This window comes from Lissotriton vulgaris, chromosome 9 (genome assembly GCF_964263255.1).
Source record: "Lissotriton vulgaris chromosome 9, aLisVul1.2, whole genome shotgun sequence".
Classification (NCBI taxonomy): domain Eukaryota; kingdom Metazoa; phylum Chordata; class Amphibia; order Caudata; family Salamandridae; genus Lissotriton; species Lissotriton vulgaris.
Window position 1 is genome coordinate 1,120,137,749 of NC_141697.1, and position 24,853 is coordinate 1,120,162,601.

At 42.6% G+C, this 24,853-nt stretch overlaps 1 protein-coding gene across 4 annotated transcripts in view; it reads left to right on the forward strand.

Moving 5' to 3' along the window:
* Window positions 1-24,853, forward strand: part of ERC2 (ELKS/RAB6-interacting/CAST family member 2) — a 2,191,867-nt gene that overhangs the window by 1,983,693 nt on the left and 183,321 nt on the right. For all 4 annotated transcript variants that reach the window (XM_086939131.1, XM_086939132.1, XM_086939133.1 and 1 more), the window contains one exon: window positions 20,904-21,094. The gene's annotated coding sequence lies outside the window, so the exon portion shown is untranslated. The remainder of the gene's footprint in view (window positions 1-20,903; window positions 21,095-24,853) is intronic.

Consider the following 24,853-nt stretch of genomic DNA (forward strand, 5'->3'; position numbering starts at 1 on the left):
TTTTAATGTTATCACATTATAACTGATAGTTGCCTTGTGGGAAAGCTTATTCTCAATACTGTAGGACTGAGTGGGTAACAGTGACTAGCAAATGATAAGGGGTAAAGTCCTGATTGTTATGAAAATTGGAATATATGTTATGTTATGTTATGTTAAAATTATTTGTAGAGCGCGCTTACACCAAACGGTTTCATGGCGCTAGGAGCGGGAGGACGACGGCAGAAGGATAGCAGGAGCTTTATTCGTAAGCTTGTGAGAACAGAAGAGTTTTGAGAAGAGTTCTGAATTGGGTATAACAGGTTACAGATCTCAGTTCAGTCGGGAGGAAGTTCCAAGAACGGGGGCCAGGAAGGAAAATCTGAGCCCACCATGTTTTTTGAGTTTGAAGGTGGGAATCGTAAGCAAATTGAGGAATTGAGGTGGGAGGAACAGATTTCACATGCGGGGACATAGCGATGGATCCTAGAAGAGATGAAAGCAGGGCCCTGGCCAGCGAGGGCTTTGAAGATGGTGCCGCCCAGTTTGAGTACACAGCGTTTTGCCACCGGGAGCTAATGAAGGCTCTTCATCAGGGGACTAACATGTTGATGCTTAGGTTGACGGAAAATTAGCCTAGCTGCTTGGTTTTGTACTAGCTGTAAACCGCAAAGCTGGTATGCTGGGATGCCAACATAGAGTGAGTTCGCATAGTCGATGCGAGAGGTGACCAGGGCCAGAATGACAAGAGTGAGGGCCTCGGTGGTCAGAAATCTGCAGATCTTCCGGATTCTGCGAAGGTGGAAAAAACAGGAAGATACCACTGCATTGATTTGTGGTTTCAAGGACAGAGCGTTGCAGATAATGACCCCAAGGCTTTTTACAGTTTCCACAGCGGGGGGCTGCCCAGAAGTGGAGGCCAAAAATTGGAGTTCCAGGGGTTGGCGGCACCTCCAGTCAAGATGAGCTCCGTTTTGTCAGGATTAAGTTTTAATTGGTTGGTGTACATCCATTTGCTAATGGAGGTCATGGTGGATTGAAAATTGGTGACTGATGTGTTGGAAGAGTCAATGTCGAACACCAACTGGAGGTCGTCGGCGTAACTGAAGGGTATGGCTGGGCTGTTGCGTAAAGACACAATCAGGGGTTGCATGTATAGATTAAAAAAAAGGGGCGATAAAGGGGAGCCCTGGGGGACCCCACAGGTCAACCTGTTTTGTTTGGCCGAGAAGTTAGCCAGACCGAATGCTTGGAATCGCTTATGTAGGAAGGAGGAAATCCATCTGAGGGCCAGACCCTGGATTCCGGCATTGCTGACACAGTCGATCAGAAGATCATGATCGACCCTGTCAAAAGCAGCCTACAAATCCAGAAGCACCAGGGCCTGGGTGGTGTTTTTATCAGCTCCTCTCCTAAGCTCGTCCATGACTGCCAGGATGACTGACTCCGTGGAGTGAGCTGGTCTAAATCCCGCCTGCCGGGGGTCGGGAAACGCAGGGCCCGATTCACAGAACTAACTTAAGACAAAATCCTAAACTTACTATCATTTTGGTATTCACAGAAGGCACTTACTCATTTTGGTATTCACAGAAGGCACTTACTCATTTCGGTATTCACAGAAGGCACTTACTCATTTCGGTATTCACAGAAGCTAGGAGTCCTAAGTTTAGGACTCCTAAATGCCTTCTGTGAATACCGAAAGTCTTAAAATTAGGATTTTTCTCAATTTAGTAGTAGTAAAGTTAGGACTCCTAACTTTAGGACTCCTAAATGCCTACTGTGAATACCGAAAGTCTTAAAATTAGGATTTTCTCAACTTTACTACTACTAAACTGAGAAAAATCCTAATTTTAAGACTTTCGATATTCACAGAAGGCATTTAGGAGTCCTAAAGTTAGGAGTCCTAACTTTACTACTACTAAATTGAGAAAAATTCTAATTTTAAGACTTTCGGTATTCACAGAAGGCATTTAGGAGTCCTAAACTTAGGAGTCCTAACTTTACTACTACTAAACTGAGAAAAATCCTAACTTTAAGCCTTTCGGTATTCACAGAAGGCATTTAGGAGTCCTACAGTTAGGACTCCTAACTTCTGTGAATACCGAAATGAGTAAGTGTCTTCTGTGAATATCAAAATGAGTAAGTGCGTTCTGTGAATACGAAAATGTTAGTAAGTTTAGGATTTTGTCTTAAGTTAGTTCTGTGAATCGGGCCCTGAGAGTGCTCAATGAATGAGCTGAGGCAGTTCGTAACGTGGGCCTCTAGTATCTTGCTAAGGTAGGGAAGCAGGGAGATTGGACGGAAGTTGCTCAGCACCGACGGATCGGCATTGGGTTTCTTCAGAATCGGGACAATCACAGCGTTTTTGAAGGTATCGGGAACGATGCCTTGTTTGAGGGAGTTGTTAAGAAGTGAAAAGTTGCGGATCAGGTCAGGTAAGGAAAGCCTCTTTCAAAATGTGAGGGGGGCAACAATCATTGGGGGAGCCAGATCCCACCTTTTTTAGAAGAACCAGAAACTCCTCTCTGGAGATCAGGGGAATTTGGTCGAGCGTGAAGGGGTTTTATATGTGATAGGGAGAGTGGTGGGGGAAGTGGGGGTGGGAATGTTGTTTTTAATGGAGACGATTTTGTCAATGAAGAACGAGTTCAGGGAATCACATAATATTTGTGAAGGGGCTTAGGCACCAGGACTGATATGTTTATTGTGAAAAGCACATGCTAAGGTCAACAGGCATTTAAGCATTGTTGAAATAACCTGACTACATTTGTCCTTCACTGAGAACCAAACATCCAATTGTAGCGCTTGACTCTCAGAGGGTAGCGTTGCAGAGCAGTCTGAGGCTGACTCAAGGGACGTGGTGTGGGCTAGTAATCTCCATTTACAAGTACACAAAAATAACACTCAATAATTGATTGTCCAGTCTGTACTTTGCTTTATAAAAGTAAGCGTACATTTATTAAACACACATACTACTCAATACTATGCACCAATTTACAAATATACATAAGCTGTTGGAATTACTTTGTGACATTGCGTGACATCTCCACCCCTCCCTCAGGGTGGTGGGGTCTAGTACCACCACTCCCATATATGCACATCATCTTGCCCCCAATGCAGTTAGTGGATCATAACCTGGGGTGTGGGCCCTGCGCACTGGCACCATCCCAGTGGCGACCCCCCGTTACCTCAACCAGCATTAAAAATGGGTACACTTGCCTTGTTGACACATAACCCTGACTGAGCATCTCCTAGCTAACAGTCTGGGTTGTTCCTCACCTAACAGCAGCAGCAAGAATACATGTTTAAGCGCCACTTTAGAATGATAGTACTCATAACATTTGGATATCATTAAACATTCATTGCAATTACAGCCCCTAAAGGCATCACAGAATTACGCATCTACAGCCAGACATCCTAGCAGGAATGTCTGAGAACATAACCCCACTTTGGTTATGACATAACTTTACATGTACTTCACTGTGAAATTCAGTCCCTCTAAAAGAAATAACCATTAGTAAATGCATTTCAATGCAATTACACCACTTCACCTCCAGGGGATGCCCTTTTCAACCCAACTCAGTCTGTCACTCCATGATGCACTTCTTAATGCACCCCAAGCTGTAGAACCAAAAGTTCCAACCTAGGAGGTAATGCAATCTTCACCGAGCCGTTGAGGGTTTATTCTTTTTAAACCCTCAAAAAACTTAGGGTGGGACTTATCTTTGTGCTGGGCGGAGACTGCAATTCTCCAGCAGCTCTCCCCAGCACCTTTTCACACTTAAGGGTGACCCCCCTCCTCTGGGGGCCACCAATCACCAAAACAGCAGACTTCCAAATGGCTGGCAAGGCATTATGGGACGATTGTGCTCCTGTTCATGAATATTGTAGGAGCTGCTCTCCCGCTGGCTAGGGGAGAGCCGCGCTCATGCTGCCGGCGGTCTTCTGCTGCGTTCCAGCCTTGTTGGCCCGGTCCCACCCGTACCCACGGGTAAGGTCCAGCAGCTCGGGGAGCCCATTCCCGGACACTCTTGCTGATTTTTCTGGGGACTGGTCCCACCCTGCATGCCTTCTCGATGGAGGGCAGCCTGGGGAGCCCACCCCGGCTGCCCCCGCCAGCTCCCGGCGCGGCCAGCACTCTAGTGTGCTGCCGCGGGAGCCAGCATTCAGTTTCTGGTCTGCCCGCTCCGGCAGGCAGACGCGAATCAGCTTTCACACTTCCGCGGGTCTTCAGGGGAGTGTGATGGCACTCCCCCCACCTCCTCCACACTCGGGCCCAGGGATGGAATCCCTGGCCCCCTAACATTTTCGGGGGATGCGATATCGCTTCCCCTCACTCTGCCACTTTGGGGCCCGGAGATGGAGTCCATGGCCCCTCCTCCTCTGGACGGGGTTGAGCAACAGCGCTCCCCAATCACCATTTGCATTGGGGGCCAAGGTGGGCTCCTGGCACCCCGTGGGGACATTTTCACAGGGAGCGCAACAGCGCTCCCCGGCTTCCCTCCTCGCTGGGGGGGGGCGCGCGACGGTCCTCCCCTGCCTCTATCTTCGGTGGAGGCCAGGATGGGCTCCTGGACCCCATGAAGGGCACCTTCACGGGGAGGGCGACGGTGCTCCCTGTCTTTACTTCTCCTTGGGGGCAGCCCCCGTACCTGACCCACCCCGGGGGTATTTCTGAGACCGGCGGCGGAGCCCCACGTGCTTCGTCATCGGTCTTCGTATGGGGTTGAAGGTTGCCTACCTTTCGGGGCTTATATCTCAGCTCCTGGGGGTCCAATCTGCCCCATTTTTGTGTCTTCTTGCTCCTGGTGGCGTTCCCCCAGCCACTGGGACCACTGTCCTTTGCCCTCCGTGTCTCCAAGAGGGTGCATTTTGCAGGGAGCAGTCTTCACTGGCTCCCTGCGCCAGCTTTTTGCCGGCCCTCCTCTGGGCCTCTCTTTTCCCTGCGCAGAGGCCCTGCTTCTACGCACTGGTCCTCTTATCTGAGGATTTTTTGGTGGTCCCGGTCCCACCCAGGACCCCCGCATGCATTCTCGATGGAGGGCAGCTGTTAGGGTGCTGGGGGCAGTCAGGGGGTACCTCCTTCCAACTGCCCAATGCCAGGCTCCAGCACTTTCCGCCTCAGCAGACCACACCCCAGAGAGAGCTTCTCTTCCGGTGCAAGCTCTTTTAAGAATTTGGGGAGGGTGCTGGTAGGAAGTCTCTGTTGGCCCTATCACACTGGGACACAACACTTCCCTGCCCCAGCTCCCTCCTTCTTGTCCAGCCTCTGGGTTTATTCAAAATGATGTCATCCTGTGCCTCTGGCCACATGGTCCCCTTCCCCCAGGGCCAGACCCCAGCCAGTGACTCAGAGAAATATGACATTTCTGGATTACCCAAAAGCAGTACAAATATGACTTTGGACTCTGCAGTATACTTCTTTTCACATCCGCTATAGTGGACTTTAGTGTGTGTCTGGAATCAGTAGACCTTATGGAAGTTACTTTAGCCCATTGGCTCCACATCCCCATAAGGGAATAATGAAGTGAAAAACACAATAAAAACACACTGACTTTCCCTGGCATGTTTCTTTTCAGTGTATAAAGCCTTTTCCATGTCACCACTCAAGTCTGCATAAGTCCTGCCATATCATTCACTCTGTAGCTGCTCCTATACTGCGCACGCTAGGAATCTCCCCTCCGCAGCCTCTACACGTGTGCACACGCCTGTACACATATGTCTGCATGTAACCAACCCGGTGTTCCTTACTCCAGCTGCTGCGCAGTGGCCTGGACAAGCCAGGGGGACACCAGTAAAATCCCCATGCAGTCTCTTACATCCTGAGTTTACTGTGGGTGAGTTCCAACTTATGAGGCTCCCCCACAGTAAAAGCTCAACAATTAGGTGCTCAAAAAGCATAAAAACTGGGCTGCCCATAGTGCCAGAACCACCTTCTAACACGCCTGGTATGGAAGTACTCTGTATTAAAACTTGCTTATAAATATTTTGTTACATGGAGTCTCACAGATTAGCATAGAGGGCAAGGTTTTGGTATTGGCAACCTCCTCTGACAAATCAAAGGTATAGAAGATTTGAATGTTGTGTGGAATAGGATGAGGTATTTACCACAGCGGGTCTGAACTGAGATATTTACTGGACATGGTAAACACCTCCTATTCTGAGTTTTCAACTTGGAAATGATGCATACCTTTCTGAGTCAGTAATAAACACATCCTATTTCACATTTTGCCCTCTTCCCAGACCTTTTCCCCCAATAAATTGTCTGCAGATTTGAAATGCTGAAATCTATCAGAGGAAATCAGCAATTACGATAATTATCACACAACTCAGAATTTATTTCACTGTGTAAACATGTTTAGCACAATAATCGGATTTAGCCCTAATGTTGCACTGAAGGAAATAGGCTTTTCTTTTTTCAGACTTTCTTGTACTCTTATTGTTTGCCACTACGCCATAGGAATTTCTCTTCTTTACCTTATTAGGCAAATGGTTCTAAGCCTACTTCTTTCAGATTCAGCAACCACCATCACAAGACAAGTTGAACACCTCCTAATGCTTCAAACATAGGTGAGATCAAAACCCGTTTTAAAAAAAACAACAGAGGCCAAAGACTGCCCTCCATATTAAAAACATTAGCAGTCATGGTAGAGCACGTTAATATTACAATTAAATGTATTTAACTTGTTTTTTTGTACTGTATCATGTTTGTTCCTTCAAAATCAAACCACACTTTTAAAAATATGTTTTTACATAATCACGCAGTAAAAGACACAAAAAGCAGCAATTTACGAAATACGCCTCTGCTTGCATGAAATAGCACCTAATGAGCATAGTGAAACACATCTTAATACCTTCAAACACTGAATCAACGTTAAACCATCATTTTTCAGGCAAGGAGGAACTCTTATCGTGTCATGTAATGTGGAGATCTGCAAAACCCAATGACGTTCTCATAATGAACTTGAGGGCAAGTCTTCAAAGAAACCTGCAATTGAACTGGTGGAAAGGCTCGTGCCTTTGAACTGCTCAGAACAAATACAGGCTAGATTAGCTAGCTCTCTGACTCTGCCCTGCCTTGTAATCTTCCCTCAATTGTCTAATACTGCTCTTCAGTGAACCTTTCACACTGCTGCACGCGATGGGTTACACTGCAGACACAAACAACGCACAGTACACTTATGCGGATTTGACATCGAAATGTGTAATATTGCCACAGAATACAATTGTTTTTTTTTCTTCTTTTTGCTACTCTCTGTGCTGATAATGAAATGTATTGAATGCTGTCCCATGGTGACCGTGTGTGATGTCAAAACTTTACATTTACCCATACGTGGGTGCCTCTGCACAAAGCCAGACACACAAATTCACTGGAGAAATGGTGTGCCAGTCTACATGACAACTTATTCGAAACCCATAAAAATTAAGACGCACTGTGCATAAGCAAGTGGATGAAAATGGGTGGCTTCAAATGCAATGGAATGTGCAAGTTATTCAAAAAGCATCTTACAGGAGAATAAAACGTGGGCTGCTTTGCAATGTAATGGTATATTCTACCCTCACAGTTGTGCCTCTGCAAAATAATCCCAGAAAAATTGTGAGTCGAAATATTTACAAGATGTTCTGACCCCCAATCTCACTTGGTAACTGCGATTCCAGAAAATACCAAGGGCCTCATTTGTGAAAAGTGACGCATCGCTGCGTGAAAACAGCGATGTGCCACTTTTCATTGTGCCCTCCTTGCGACACCATTGATGCGTCATATTTACACTATAACGCATCATTGCGCAAGGAGTTACAGATACGTCAGTATTTCTGACGTATCTGTATGGCGCAAAAGTGACGCATTGCTGGAGTGTGTCACAAAAGTGACGCAACTCCAGCAATGTGTCCTTTCACATGGGGCAAGACCCATGTGAAAGGGCCTGTGTCAATCCTACGCCTGCTGTGAGGCAGGCATAAGCAATTGACGCATTTGTGTCCTAGAGTTGGCGCAGTGAAATCTTATAGATTTCACTGCGTCACTTCCATGACCATTTCTTGAGTCGAAACGCCCCCCTTGCATACATTATACCTTGCACAGGTATAATGTGGCGCAGGGGTTTACAAAGTGACGCATCTACCTAGATGCGTCACTTTGTAAATATGGTGCAACAAGGCAAATTTTTTACGCTGCTGGTGCGTCACAAAAAGTGACGCACCGGCTGCGTAAAAGTGACGCAAGGCCTATAAATGAGGCCCCAAGTATCCAGACCGGATTGCCAGCCTATCGAGATTTTGGGGGACAGAGGTAGTAGGAATGAAGGCCGTTGTGAACTAATTTGCACTTGCCGCAGTGGCTAAACGGGTTAATTTTGTTACTTCTCAAACATTTCTTCATGGCGATGGTGTGAACAAGAGAACATTTGTATTTTCCACACGGGCATGCATGCTACTGGCACCTGTCTCATCTTGCAACTCAGATATTCTTTTGCTAATATTTTATGATAATATAGCCTGAAAACATATGTCAGACAACAGAACTATTACAAATGGCAACCTAGGCCTGCTGCAGTCATGTACCAGTAAAGGTTACAGCTTTGCAGTTGATCAGTATAGTAGTGTATGTGTGTTGCGAAATTTGTAGGCACCACCAAACTGTCTGTTGTGCTATCTTGCATTGTGGGCAGTTCCCTCATTCTAATTGATTATGTGTGAGTACTCCTTTGACACTATCATTGTGCTTATGCAAATTGAGTGACTTGCTTGTCCTGTCTCATTCCTGCAGAACAAAGTTACACAGATGCATCTTCCAATTTTCTACCTAATGCTCATCTTTTGCGTCGAGCAAACGCTTGTTTTTCTGGATGCATGTTCATTGGATGCAAATTTTCCTTAACTTGATATTGCCAAAGGTCTTATGAACATACCAAAGAAAAAAACATTCTATGCCACATACTTTGCTTTGCATGGCATTTCAAATATTAAACCTCAATGTCATGCATGTATTAATGCCATCTAGGTGGAGCATTTCCATAATTCAAATTCACTTCTAATATTCGTTCTTGCTTTACCTGTTTAAACTTACGATTTTACCATATGAGCTAATCTAAAACCTTCATCCATATGTTATCCAGTTCATGGTTCTGTGCCTGCTATTTCATTCATCCCAAATGTCCAGGCATTCTTCAGATCCATTCTCTATTAATGTTTCTGTTTATACCAGTGCTCTTCAAACTGTGTTATGTCATGCACCCCCTGGAGTATAAACAATAATTGGTTAGTTCTTCCAGGTGACATGAATACTACTGCCTAACATGTAATAAGTTAATAGGTGTTTGTTGGGTCTTAAATCTGAGACTGCTTAACAAACTTGACACTCCGTGGTCCATGCGCTCACCCCTACCTCCCAAAAATTATATCTCACAACAAAAACAGAAGTGAGTTTCCCTCACACACAGTGCACAGACACAGCACAAGGAGGAGCAGTGCAAGAATTCCTGTTAGAAATTGGGTTGTTGGTTGACTGTGGTGTGAGCCTTGGTCAAGGAACAGCCAAAATCCTAGTCAGAGTAAGGCACAAAAAAAATCCAAATTAACCTGTGCTCAACCCCCCGGTAGGTAGGCACAGAGCATATACTGCAGGGATGTTACTGGTAGAGGCCTGCTGGCAATCTTTGGGCAGGACCCTGATGCTGGAGCATCTTGTGAATTTGAAGTAGCCTTGTACGATTTATTAATGTCAATAGGATTTTAATATAGGCACATTTGACAAGTGACGTTAGGTGCTCTATTTAACCCCTCCCATGCTCATGACGAGCTCAGCTCTTCATGAGCCACGGTGGGCGTGTGCTCATGACGAGCTGAGCTCGTCATGACAGTTGCGCCGCGCCCACGCAGGGATAATTCCCCTGCTGTGCTGGGCGTTCTATTGGAACGGGCGTGGTCATGAGCACACGGCCACCGTGGCTCATGACGAGCTGAGCTCATCATAAGCTCCGGGGTGCTGGGCGCGCCCCCCTCCCCCCAGCCCAGCATGGAAATTAGCCCCGCAGTTAAGGGGTTAATGACTATCTCATGTTCCCAATACTATTGTAGCCTCTGAGTTCATGTTTACAATACACTTTTTAACTCCATCATTATGTTACTCACTGAAAGCCAACCTGAGAGTTGGTAGATCCGGTTGCAGTTCCACCAAAAGGGCCGCCGTAACTTGCTACTCGAATATAAGGATATACATTCCAGTCCACACACATGCATGGGGCTTCTAAACCTGTATAATAATGGCAGTCCGCGTCTATTTCATTGATCACTCGATGCTATCGACTGGGTGTACCACCGGTCTCACCATACACCCCATTGAGAAAGCAAGTTTTGCTGCAGCGATAATAAGTGTCTCGTCACAGTGCTCCTGTATTTTTTAGGTTGTCCTTCATGGTGGTTCCAGTATAGACGAGCACATTATATTAAACATTTTGATAGGATAAGCCTGTTGCCACCATTCCGCTCCATTCCAATGCTCAACTTATTTATAGCATTGGTAGGCACCTTATAGTCTCAGTGAAAACGGATTCTATGTCTCTCAGTCTTCTATAATTTGGTATTTTGCCACTATAAGTGATTTAGTGAAAACATAAAAAAACAGGTTTTGAGGGGTGTCCACATTGTCATGCATTTTGCACGCAAAAACTTGGAATCATATTTTGTATTAGTCGTAGCGCTGTGCCAAGGTATTAGATGCTTACTTTGTTCCAGCATGGAACACTATGGGTTAAGGATGTTTATATGTATACAGGTGTACTTCATAATTGCCACCAATGCGTTGAACACAAGTTTGTAATTATCGCTTGGCTTGCATAGGGGGAGATGGTTTTAGTTATCCACTAAGGAGTGTAGTACACTGAATAATGTTTTATGTGTGCAGTATTGACTTGGCTGTATATCATGGGGTCACATTTTTTTCTAATAGCACCACCATTTGGGAGCTAAACTTGGCCAAGACATTTTTCTAAGTGCATGCAAACAGCACTGTTTTCTTCCTTCTGGTCTACTTACGTTTGTAGTTTAATGTTAAGTAATAATGCAAGAGAGGATTGGAATATATGTGTCATAAACAGTATTTTTTATATGCATATTATTGGTCACCTATCAACCGCTGGTCTTGAAGAGGTCTTTGAATCTATACAGGCTGAAATGGGTCGACTCTATGTGATTTGGAGGAGCCAACCAAAGATACATTTTTGCAACTTTTTGTGTTGGAAAAGTGTTTAGGTTAAGACAAAAGAAAGCTATTTGTTTATTCCCTAGGCTCTGTTAGTGGATTTTGGAATCCTGGAAGGGTATGTATAAACACCACTGATACATTATTTAAAAAAAATGTGGTTGAGATAGGCTGAGAATGGCCCTTCAGTTTGTTCTGTTGTTTTGTGATTATATGTGATTTTGTTTTTAAGGATATTCATCATGTTTGTTATTGAATGTATATGTGTTTTCATTATTGTAACACTCAACTGCATTAAAAATAAAATAAAGCATTTACAAATGGTTGGTTACAAAGATATATAGTTGTCATTAATGAATCTAATTACATTTGACACAAATTATTTTTGTGTTCTACAAACAAATGTACATTTTGTATGTTATATTATTATTTGGTTACCTGCACTTTTTGTTCTTTACGCTTCAATGATTAGCATCTGCAAAAATACTACAATTTTTAAGAAAAATGTGTACTTTTAACTCTACCAAATAACCTCAAACAACATTAGTACAAGCACACTGAAACACATTTTTCAATATGGGACTTTACAAAGCAGTCTTTCAGGATAGTAGAAATGCTAATGTGGCTTCGGCACAGCACTGAATGTGACATGTAGGTCACAGGTACACATGCAAGAAAATACCCTACTGTGCTCATGCATTTGCTACATTTAACTGGCAGGTCACAAGCTTGCCTTGACAAATAATTCAATGGCTTTTGTGACCCACCACAAACATCTGCATGTCATCAGTGTAGTATACATTTCAATTCTTGCAGGCTGCTTGCACATGGCTTGTTATTGTTATTATTTTTATTATTATTAGTAGTAGTATTGTTATTGTTATAGTTATTATTAGTGTTGTTATTAATATTGGTATTGTTATTAACATTGTTCTTATTTTTTTATTCTGTTTATTTATTTGTACACTTATTTATTCTTCCCCTTTGCCTTTTGCTCTTCTTCCTCCTCTTTTTTTACTCTTTCATACCACATTATGATGACTTTAGGTACTATACATTTATTTACTGTCCTGTCTAATGACAACCTTGGAAGGATGTGAATCACAGCAAATGTCAGTCAAAGGCCGTTAAGTTACTAAGCCATCTTTCCAGCAAATTACATATTTGGGGGCATGCATCACAGTGGTGATCGACCAATCTGACTATTCTTTCACAGTTTAATCACAAATTCATTGATAAATATCATTTCAAAAGGAAGACCCCTCTATTGTGTAATATACATTGGTGACATTCAGGGGCTGTTTATGATGTCGGACGGACTTGCGCCCACCCGGCACTGTATTGTTCTGGACCCGCCCGACCATAGGTCCACGGTTCTGACCTTACAATTTTTGGGAACATCCATTTCATTATAGCTTGTGCGGTGAGTGGAAAAGGCCCACAACACAAGCTGCCATAGTGAAATGGATGTTTGCAAGTGTGAGGTGCCTGCCACATGGTGCAGGGATGTTTAGGGGAGCACCGTAGGTACCGCCCTAGACCCATAGGGGGAAGACATTAGGGAAGGGGGACCTGCTAAGGGCCTCCAAAGTCATTTTATGACCACCTTTCCATGTTGGAAAGGACAACATGGAAGGGCTGTTGGAAAATAACATCATAATCCCGACGGCAGAGCTGCCGACATTAGGGGATTATGGTGTCTTTCTGATGCACAGTTGGATTCCTTGAGCCCATCTGAAGGGCAGCAGTTGGTCACTACACAATATGCCTCCACCCGCTGCATCGAAATGCGGTGGTCGGACCACAAGGACAGATGTCAGTAAGACCATCGTAACCAGCTCCATACTGTTATCTAACCATAGCATTGGAAGGGATGCAGTTCATTTTTCACATACACTTATTCAAAATGCTGATATAGAAGTTACCAAAACTATCAGCAATATGACATTTACTGAACATTGAATATTTATGTAAATCCATTTAACTTAAAAGTACCAATACAAAACACAGGAAAATTATGAATTCAGATACAAACTTATGCAGAATTCTTACAGCATCAATATGCCATTACACATTGAATGAGTTTCATTGTTTACTCTCCTGACACTTAAATGTGGAAAGGCATTTACATCTGAGGTGTTTGGTGACAAAATTAAGATCATAATTGCCTGATTTTCAACTCCCTTTTACCCTTCAGTATATTTAGAATATTCCTTGTGGATCAGCTGTAACTATCTATACTTGATGGTCTGTGAAAGGGATCTGTGTTCTTAATTTGAATATATTATTGTCTCCATTTTTGAGCATCTCTCTATCATTCAGACCTAATCACCAAGTATAAGCAAATTCTATACTGGATTGTGAGCAGCATCCAATACACATATTAGTGGGTTGTTTCCAATGTACTTTCTTACCTTTATTTATATGATAATTTATAGACCTGTTGCAATATGACAAACCTTTAAAAATGCTACTTTTGGAAGTCCCACTATTACTACAGAAGGGAAGTCATTGATAAGGAGCTCTGGATTTTAGGTATTCAATTTGCGAAAACAAGTACTGCAAAAGTAGCCTTAGTGAAGGTTGAGCTAATTTATATGGACTTAGGTGCTGGGTGACCAGTTTGTCAGTTTGATAGTTAAAGACTTTATGTATGGGTTTGAGATGAACATGACAGTTGACCTGGCACCAATGAAGATGCAATAGCATCAAACAAAAGACATACCACTCCTAACTGCTGTGATGAGCTTGGCAGAAGCACTTGGTACAGTTGTTGAATAAGAAACGCTGATTCTCAGAAATCATAGTATGATTTCTAAAGGATACATACATTTAGAAATTATTTCGATTCGACAATTCAGGATTGGTTCACCTTGTACATGACATCATCAGTGAGATTTAACCATGACTAATTGTTATTAGATCTTCAACTCTACTTGCACATCAAACACTGGTTTATATTGGTTTTATATTGCCCTTCCTGGATTGATTTTCAACAGAACTGTTATATTTAGAACCTATGTTATTTTATGTGGAAGAATTCTTGCTTAGAAAGAGAATTAGGAAAATGATCCAGTGGAACTCCAAGTACAATTTCAAGATTAAATTGCAGTTAATACATTTGTGGGGAAAAGTAGGATTTTTTTTTTTTCAGACAAGCCATTGAGATGCTTTGTTACAAATTTTGTATCCTATTTTTCGAATGACCACAGGTAATTTTGCATTCTATGTTTTTAATAAATGCAGACAACCATTGATTTAGGAACTGTGTGTGCAAAGATGCTGGATGTGTTGTGTTATTGCACTCGTTGTAGACTACCACCCAGATATGAATTCACACCCTGTGTCAAAACCCTTAATTTAAATTGAATATTTTGATACATCTTTCATGAGGACCACAAAGACCACGTTGCTTATTGCAATCAATCGCTTTCATGAACACTCGCCAAGAATTTTGCGTTCACGAATATTCCTAAAGAATCTTGCCTTGAAAAAGCCCTCGGCCAACCGGCCATCGGGCAAATCACATGTCGGCTGTTTTTTCAGTTGTTTTCTGTTCCTTTTCTCAACGTTACGAGGCGTAACAAAGAAAAATAAAGAAATGTAACAATAAGGATTTTTTCTCTCTTAATAATTTCTGCATTAAGGGGTTCAAACGTCCACCCACTACCTAGAATTATTTTTTAAAATGGCTTTAGGGTGTAGCCATTTGTGAGGCAAGTACCAGCATCACATTGAGTCCCTACAAGGACTGCGTGAATCCCAGCTCTACCAACACCCTGATCTTCCTACATTAAGGATGAAAAGTACCCCGACTTCTTTACTAATAAGTGTCCTTACTAATTGCAAAATGACATAGCATGATATGACTTGACACGGCATGGTATGACATAACTTAGCAAAGCACATCATAATAAACAACAATAATCAAACTGAGGCATGGAGATCTCCAGATGGCACATTACCTTCCCATGTCTACACTGTACAGTTGTAACCAGACTTCCCTTTAATTTGAGACCATGCTATAGTGTTTACCTGTTTTGGGGTCATAAAAATGAGGATAAAAAAGGTTCGAAGATGCCCATAACATAGGGAAGCTTGCATTGCTGCTTCCTTCTCGCTGCAACCAATACATGCACGTATGTATAAGAGTTTAAAGCTTGCACAACATTTGCTTGAACTACAACTATTATTTGTGTGTGAAGGAAGCTTGCACTGCTGCTGCACATATTCCGGTTTGTACATCGGCTGCTGCAGCCTGTGTGGTACCTGGAGCTATGTGTGTCAGTGAAGCTTTCTATAAATACTTCCCAACACAAAAGGGAAAACAATTTCTCGTACTAATGCTAGTTTTATTTTTGATTACATCCCAGTACACAAATTGTATTGTTTACTTCTGTTAAGGCCTTACAGATTCTGAAACTAATTTGCCACACTCTTTCTTCAAAAGTGTTCAAGGACTTCCTGTGGCAGCATAATGTGGTTCTCATTAAGCAAATCCTTTAAGACCCAAGACGATTTCACGCATGGTAATAGGAGAGAGAAATGAATCAACATCCAGTCAGATATGTGAAATTGATGATCAAACTGTATGTTAAGAGTTATTCTTCAAACACCTAAGGCAGAGAAAGAGCAAATGGCAAACATGCTATTTTTCTTTCTATGCAGAGTTAATACATTGTTTAAACGTCTTCCCGTAAAAATAGGGAAATGCATATAAATGTCCACAGTGAACTGGGTAGCCTATCATCAAATACATTTCATGCACATGGTTTCACATAATGCTTATTAAAAAGACACGTTATTTTAGTCCTAATGAGTTTATCGCTTCTGTCCCAGCATGCTTTTATAACCTTTCAACAAAGAAATTCAAAAACTCAAAGGTTCTTTAGCTCTCTCAAGTGGATTGATGGTGATAAAGGACGTCATTGATATTTGGGAAAATTATACCGAATTGTGGAACTTTTTAGAATGGTTGCTGTCGTAAAACCCTAAGTGAAATAATTGGATAACATTCTGCAAGATTAAAGCCATGTGTGTGTAAGTTGTGTGTTTTCGTCTCTTAGCTTCTATAAATGGATTCCAGCATAGCTGTAGTCCCCTAGCTTGACTCGAGTAGTTACTTAGGCGTAACAGAGCTAAAGATGTTGGTGAGACTTCTGCATAAAGTTTAAAATAGGTGTTGAACGCAATCCATTGTAATGGGTTCATCTTTGTTATCAAATGTCTTCCGTCTTCCCTTTTTGAGACTTTGTCATCAGAGTGCGCTTATTTGCAAGAGAGGTAAATGGTAATTCAAAGTTTGCAAAGTTATCAGAGTATAAACCTTTGAATATCTCAGAATATCGATAACAACATAAATATTGTTTCCTTAATATATCGATTACAAAATATCACTCCTATGGTTATACATGTTTTTAATTAACTCTAGCGGGCTAACTTGTTTGTAAACAATAAATGAGACACTACATCTTTGTCAGGCGATATTTAGTCCCATATATCGTGATACCATAGCCCCTACAGGATTTCTTTGGAATTGGTGGCACAACTACAACCAAGGAACTCTTCTGGCACCCTCCACTGGCCTACATGAAATTCAGTTCATTCTGCATTATCTACAAACTTTATCTACAAGGCAATCAACAAACGTATGCCACTATACTTAGCCTCCATGATAAAGATCTGTGGCAACAACCATACCATCTGCATACTCATCACCACAAGACTAGAAACAAAGAAGTACAAGAAAGAGAAGACCAAACAAGCATCCTTCTCTTGCTATCCACGAAGAGCCAGGAATACCTTCTCTGTACCGAAACATCAGGTGCCCACTCAACTCCATATTAAGCCTGAGTGGAGTTTGTGGAGTTCCGCTACACAGAACTCCGTGAAGTGACAAAGAAACTCTGCCACTCTAAGGTAAGTTCCGCGAACGGCAGAGTGGGCCCCATGCTGTAAAATCTCGCTCAGTACAAGAGGGTGCTGCTTCTTTCTGCCGCTCGAGTAGAAGTTCTACTCGTGTGGCAGCTTCCTCAAATGTAAATGGATGGTTTCTTAATGCAAGAGGTAGCGCCCATTCGCGACCGCCTGTATTGAGAAATCTTGCATGGAAGTGGTGTAACAGGGTTTTCCTCGCTCGCCAACATACTGTTGGTGAGCAGGAGCGAGAAAAAAAGACTGCGTTGCTTATTTGGAGCTCCACAAGCTGTGCCTGGTCTGACAGGACAGTGTTTGGGTTGTTTTTACGGCTGTTTGTAGGCCTGTTTTATGATTGCTGGGCCAGTTTTCTCTTAATTTCCCTGATAGTACCACAAACACTGCCTACAACATACACAAATTCATGCAGTCTTTCATACATTGCAAAACATTTATACTATGCGTCTTTACAAATTCAAAACTGCCCCAATTGTTAAACGTAGACCACTTCTTTAGCCTTTGATTCAGGAATGGGGGGCAATTTTGTTTTGGCGCCTGGGCATATTTTATGTACCAGTCTGACCCTGCTAACACCCCACCACCCTGATCAATGTAGCACACAATATGAGCAGTAAGTGCTTTGTTACTTTCAAACATTCCTTAACAGAAGGGCAGTGTTTCAACACGCTTAAAAGAATACAAAACACATTAGAATGAGTACAAGACAACAAATTGGAGTGCAATAGAGTGGCACTATAGCAGCAAATGAGAATAATATTCGGATATATTTTTAAATCAAGCAATCAATTCAAAAATACCTATAAATTAAAAAACAAAAACATGCAATCCATATGACGAAGGCAACATAAATCAATATCCGGCAAAATGATGCCTGCAGTCATTTATTGTTCCCCACATCTCTTAAAGTTTAGTCGAGAAAAACAAGGGTGGTCGGTGATCAGGAATCGTACAGTCAAATGCTAATCAAAAAATGTTGATATGCAGCTCAGGAAGCATAGAAGTCAATATAAACCACATTGAGACTTGTATACCCTCTCTTACTTTCAGATAAGGTACCTGTAGGAAAGCAAGGGTGGCAAACAGGACACCATGTAAACATCTGTGTCAAATGCCACAAGGAAAGTCAGTGATGCACTCAAATGCCATTCCATGAGGAATTCCCTCAAGTCAAACAGTAGGTCGCCAATATGAACTGGGGATTTCTGAAGGTAAAAGGTCATTGCAAAGCCTCACATCACAGGCAACTGTTCATATAGCACAATAAGGTGCCAAAATAATGTGCTCCAGGACGATAAGTACATATACCACAAACTGCAAAATCTAACACTTTCAGGTAGTATGCAACCACAGTATATGCATCACTGCACCTTCTATATAATTCTCTAGGACCTTGAGCCAAATTGCCGTCAGATTATAATCTATCATGTACACAGCGCAAATTCTTGCTGGTAAAGTACCCTGGGTATTCAGGGGAGCCACCCACATATATTTGCATATGCTCAATGGGAAACTAGTAGGTGCTAATTCAGGAATAGCTGAATAACTTTTGAAAGGGGCTGTGTATGGAAAAAAGACTGATTGCGAAGAACGTGAAACTGCTGACCTCGGTTCTGAGGCATCATGTGTAGTTCACAGTCTATTTATTAATCAGAAGCAGCAATGTGTGTGCCTGTTCAAAAAGCTGTGTTGGATTCTGTCATATCCATGGAAAATGGGGGATATTGCGCAAGAGTGGGCCATTTTGTGTAACTTGGTGATGTGAAAGTGCGTACCATCATCACTGCCAGAGAACTAGAGGAAAATTATGAACTATAACACACTGCAGGCAATGCTGAGGCACTGCTTGATTGCCATGTAGGCCAGTCCACCCTGGTTGTTAGTTGTTTTACTCCTTCATCCTGTCTTGGACACGTTTTGTTGGGTTTGCGTCGTGTTTCTTTACCTTTGTACAATCTTCAAATCACAGTTTCTGGTAGTAGCTGAGACGAATGGGATTTTGGTCATTTATGCTTTTGTTTTTCCAAAATCTTCAAAAGAAAAATAATTCATTTATTTATTAGATGTGCACCACACAAATGTAGTCAATAAAACCAATGAAAAAGTAAATAAACTTGTAACAAATTTGCAAAATCATTGTTCTTCCACATTATTCCAAAATTTTCGCCTATGTAATGGGATGTGCTTGAGATGCGTGCTAAAAAAAGGCGGAGTTCTTTCTTTTCAGTGCAATGTCCCCTTTACTCTATGCATTGAATGTTTGAACAGAAGTTCGATTTTTTGCATTGATGAGGACTGCATTGATTTGAATGGCTTGATATTGGTAAGGAGGTGATAAGATTTTGCATGAAGTAGAGACTGGCTTTATGAGGCCCTGTGATGCTTTCAGTAACTTTGTGGTCCTTAGTTTACTTTAACAAATCCATGCAGATGTTGAAAATACTGACCTTTCAGTGGGTGCTTCGAAATCGATAGAAAGCCTCATTGTTCAATTTCAGCTTTGGAAACCTTTAGAGGTCAATGATTCAAATAATTGGTATGCCTCCTATCCTACAACTTTTCCTATGTTGAATTACGTAATTAGGTTTAATTGTTTAATTATGGTGTTTAATGTGTGGGGTTGAAGGTTTACTATTACATTTTAAAGAACTGTCAGGGCAATAACACAAATGTGTAGTAGATGCTCTCTAGTACTTTCTTGACCTTTCGGAAAAAAAATATTGAATGCATTCTTCTCATGGCCTGTCCTTGAGCCTGGGAAAGCTATGAATATTACACCTATCACATTTCAATTTTTGACTTTGAATTACAGGGACATCGTAAATGATGAATAAGTGTGCTTCAATAACCGTTTCACTCGGATGTTCAATGCATTGAAAGTAATTGCCACTAGAAACTTACTTCAATTTAGTCTGATTGGATAAAGACGCTAAATGATTTTGGATGTATTTGTACACGTGGAACCATTTTTAGCTAGGATGTTCATTGCCTCTTTCTTGCTTAATAGTGAGACTGAAAAGAAATCAGTGAGGAGGACATATATTTCATGAAAGACATATATACTGATGATTACAAGATGATTTCTAGACGTGTCTTCTTTGTGCATACTCAAATTACAGGTTATTTGTTCGGTCAACTTACCTGAGCCTGAATTCCCCTTTCTATATTTTATATTTACTGGGTATGACCTGCAGAATTAAAATTCAATTACAACTTCAGAGCCAGTCGATGTGGAATTACAGCACAATTGCTTAAAATATGCATAAAGTCGTTGTTTTACTTACAAAATATTATTTTTAGGGATATGTGAAGTTTCGAAACACTGTCTTTTCATATTTAGTTAAGTAAGTTTTCTCAATAAAACAATTGGAAAACCTCAACATTATTTATCCACGAAACGTGGAACTCTAAGTGTGAGGTGAGAGGTTTGTGGTGTTTGTTTAGTGCATAACTAGTATGTACATTCATTATATTGAAGCACTAATGTAAACAGTTATGAGTATCAAGTATTATATAAAGAATTTTCATTCAAGTGTGAACGGTGGGGTTAAAGCATTTGTGTGAGTGGGGCTTTAAAGAAGATGTATTGTATATATTATTGCATCCATGGCATGCCACAGATTATTTTTATGCTGTCAATTGGATACATTTAACAATGTGAAGATATTGCCTATTATCAAAAGAATTGCGCTTATTATAACAAGTAAAATAAAGTAGTTTGAAAATGGTACTTAGCACCTTGTTTTTTAGCTACATATGGCATCCTTTTAGTATCTTTTCTTTTCCTCTCTAGATGATCCAGTCACTGTTGGAGGCACATAAACCACAGCAACACCATGTTCTGTTAATTGATCACTTATCCAACCTTTGCCTAGAGTTTTATTTCCAGTTTCTTTAAGTTTCAAGCTTTACCCATCACCAAAGAAGATGAGAATGAGAGGGACAACCAGGAGGACCAAATTACACAACTGCGCACCAGAGCAGGTAAACATTCTATAATGACTACTCAATGACTTTTACCATGTAATTCATTGTTCTACATTTTTCATCTTTACACATTATAGCAGATCATCTTTGTTATTGACATCAATTAATCTCCTGTGAAAATACAATGCATAACAATGCAGCTTTGTTGTAAGCATTCATGAGAGGAAAGGTTGAGTCTTAAACTTTTACAAACCACTAAACTCTGAAACCTCTTAATGTCTGAAACAGCATTATTTTTGCATGCATCTGCAAATAGTGGTGCATGGTAGGAAGGAAGGAAGTGTAACCAGGGGGGCTATTCTAACCATCACACTCTTCACTCAACCCCCGACTGGTGGACGACCAACTTTTCAAGATTCTCTTATAATGTTGTCTCATTGAAAATATACTCGGGGCTCTATTGTGAGTGTGGCGGTCCATGGACTGCCAGAATCATGGGGACACAGTAGTTGCGGTCTACTGACAACCATATTACGATTAGGGCAGTCGCACCACCATTGCCCTGCTGCAGCACAGCGGTGTTATGGCAGTCACTAGGCAGCAACATGCGTGGCTGGACCTCCGTGGTCCTGCCAAGCATAGTAGGAGTTTCCTCTCTGCCATGATTTTCATGCCGGTTCCTCCTCCATTAAAACCCTAGCAGAGAGGGAGCAAAGCCCCTTGTGCCTCTGTGCCCTATGGTGCATTCAGGGGGCAGCACAACATGTGTCCCTCTGTGTGCATGCACCCCCAGTTCCTGCACTGCTTGGACTTTTCAGTCCATTCCATTCAGAAACAGTTTTTGGCGTTTCCATTGAGGTGCCCATTTTTAGAGGCACTGCCGTTGGAATGCCAAAGTAAAGCCCGCCAGACAGCAGGAAACTCCTAATCTGGTGGGTGGCCGAACCACGAGTTTGACGGTGCAGCGGCGGGCGGACCCGGCACTGCACCGCCAAACTCATAATCAGGCCCTTAGTGTATCTCAACAGTTACAACTCAGATGTAAATCCTAAACTGCTATCTGTAAATAATTAGCACATGTTTAGCTTCTCACTCTAAGGTAGTTAACATGTTTTTAAATGTCTGTGTAGACTATTCAGTTTTAAGTGTTTCTTTTCTCTTTGAAAATGCTCTGCATTTAAAATGCTTTTTTGCTTCGCTAAATTCCCCCGCAAAGCACTTGTATGACCTGCTGCCTTATATATGAAAACAATAATATATAAATGCATTTTATAAATGATGATGATGGTTTAGAAAACATGCCGTCCAGATATGGTGTGATCATGATCTACATGCATACAAATATTCCAATGACAGTAAACAATTTAAATGTTAGTCTACATGTGTAAATGTAAATGTGGGGTATTTGTAAAGCGCACTGTTACTCTAACCGAGTGTCCTGGCGCTGCAGACCGCTGGGGAACCCGTCCTGGTTTTCCCTGTGAGATGGTCCTTTACTGGGTATCTCCAGGGTGAAACCAGGCATCCCTGGCGTCTGTGGGGGGCCGTTGTAGAGATGAGGCAAGCTTAATGCCACGTCGGGAATTGAACCCTGGTCCCGGGCCGTTTTCTGCTTACAGGTCTGGCGCCTCTAACCAGTGAGCCACACCTCTCCAAAGTCTACAGTTAATCTACTGCATGTCTTCTGAAATTGACATACATGACATACATGACATACATGACATAAGTACCATCACAATAATCAGCACCCAAGGTGTCCCAGATACCAGAACCACAGTGCTCATTCCTGCTTCTGCGATCCCCCTTCCGCACCACCACTCTGTCCCTCTGGCTCTTGCTGAGCCGACAAGGTGTCCAACCAGTCCGCCCCGGTCTCCGGCTTTTCAAAGAAGTAGGCCCGCTCACTGTGTTTGATCCGCAGCCTAGCAGGGAAAAGCATAGCATATTTGAGTCCCAAGTCTCGAAGTCTTCTCTTCACTCCCAGAAAATTTAGTCTCTGTTTTTGAACAGTCTGTGTGAAATCCGGGTAGAAACTGATGAACGCATTCTCATACTTCAAGGGCCCATCCGCTCGGGAGGCCTGGAGGATAGCATCTCTGTCCCGAAAATTAAATATCCAAGCTATAATAGGCCTAGGCGTGGCGCCCACTCGCGGCTTCTCGCCAGGGACCCTGTGTGCCCGCTCGACAGTGAAGAACTGGCTCAGGCCTTTGGGTGCAAGATGGTTGACAATGAGAACCTCAACAAAGAGGTCTGCCGCCTAGTCCTCTGCCTTTTCCGGTACTCCGATGATGCGTACGTTATTCCTCCGGGCCCTCCCCTCGAAATCCTCCAGGCGACGGACGACGAGGTCACTCGAGGCCCTCAGATTCCGGATCTCAGTCTGCAATTCCGTGATATCATCCGTGAGACTTAATGTTTTAATGTCCAATGATTTGACCTTTTCACTAGTTTTCGTGAGGTCTGTATGAATCAAATTCACCTCAATGGACACCGTGTCCAGCTTATGAGCAAGAGTCTCCATTTGCTTCCCAAGGGAGGATTTAATCTCATCAATGGCGGCCATTACATCTTGTAGCGTTGGCTCCGTTACCGGACCAGAGGAATTCCTCGCCTCATCACGAGTTCCACCCGGTCCACTAGGCGATACCTTAACCTGGGCATAACGGTCCATAACATTCGATTGGGTGTATCCTCCCTGTCTAGTGGTCTTCAATTTCTGCTTATCCCCCTCCGGTTTATTTGCCATTTCGGTACAATCCACAGTTCGTCGTACAGTTCAGGGAGGGGGTAAGACTTCCAAATGTCCCCGACAAGATCGATCCCTCAGCCTCCGATCCGCGGATCACGCTCACACCGCTCCCACGGAGGTAGGGTACAGGAAGGCCTCAAGGTAGAGCACCGGCAATGGTCGGCCAGAAACCCAGCTCTCAAGGCAAGAGTTTGTCCCTCATCGGACTGTGCAGTCAACCAGCTCTTTTAACAGCGGTAGAGTCGTCCGCGCTAGTGTAATGCACCCAGATCCGAAGTCGATGTCGATTGATAAAATCAAAAGCGAAAGTAGGGCCAGACCGACCACTTCCAGTAGACTGCACCGTTGTTGTTGAAATACACCTCGGCCACTTAGCCAACTCAAGCGCCGGGCATCCGGGAGGTAGAGGCCGCAAACCCTTTAACCTCACAACTCTAGCATCCGGGGTCCGTCTGGGACATGGGTTACAGCATTCGATTCTCACGTGGTTCAGCAACACTGAGAGTTCAACGACGAACAGGATAAGTGGCAGGATATATTCGGGGGCTACGAGGGTCTCGGGAGCCCTGTGCTCACTCGGCCATCTTGGATGCGCGTGTAGCTCCTCCTCTGCAATTTAATTTTAATAGAATATAACTGGTGCTACTTGCAGGCATGTCTAATTAGAACAGGTATAAAACCCCTTTCTAATTTTAGTGTGCAAGGATGACTAAAAAAATAAAAACGATAAAGGATGGAAAGGAAAACGGATTGGCAACATACCAGCCTTTACAATGAAATGCACTTCTTTTTAGGTGGATGTCCACATGTGATCCACCAAAATGCTGCCACTCACAGTACAATAGAGCCAATGGATGGAGTGTCCTTACTAATTGGCCCACGCTTGATGGTGTGATGGATGGAAACTAAAAAATATAAATGACAGTTGAACAGACCAATGAATGAATGGATCTCACCCAAAGCACCACTCTATGGTGTATGACTGAATGTATTTTTTTATTTATAATTTGATTAAATTAGGCTATCTTTAGACCAGATCTAAACATAACGTCTTTGGAATCCAC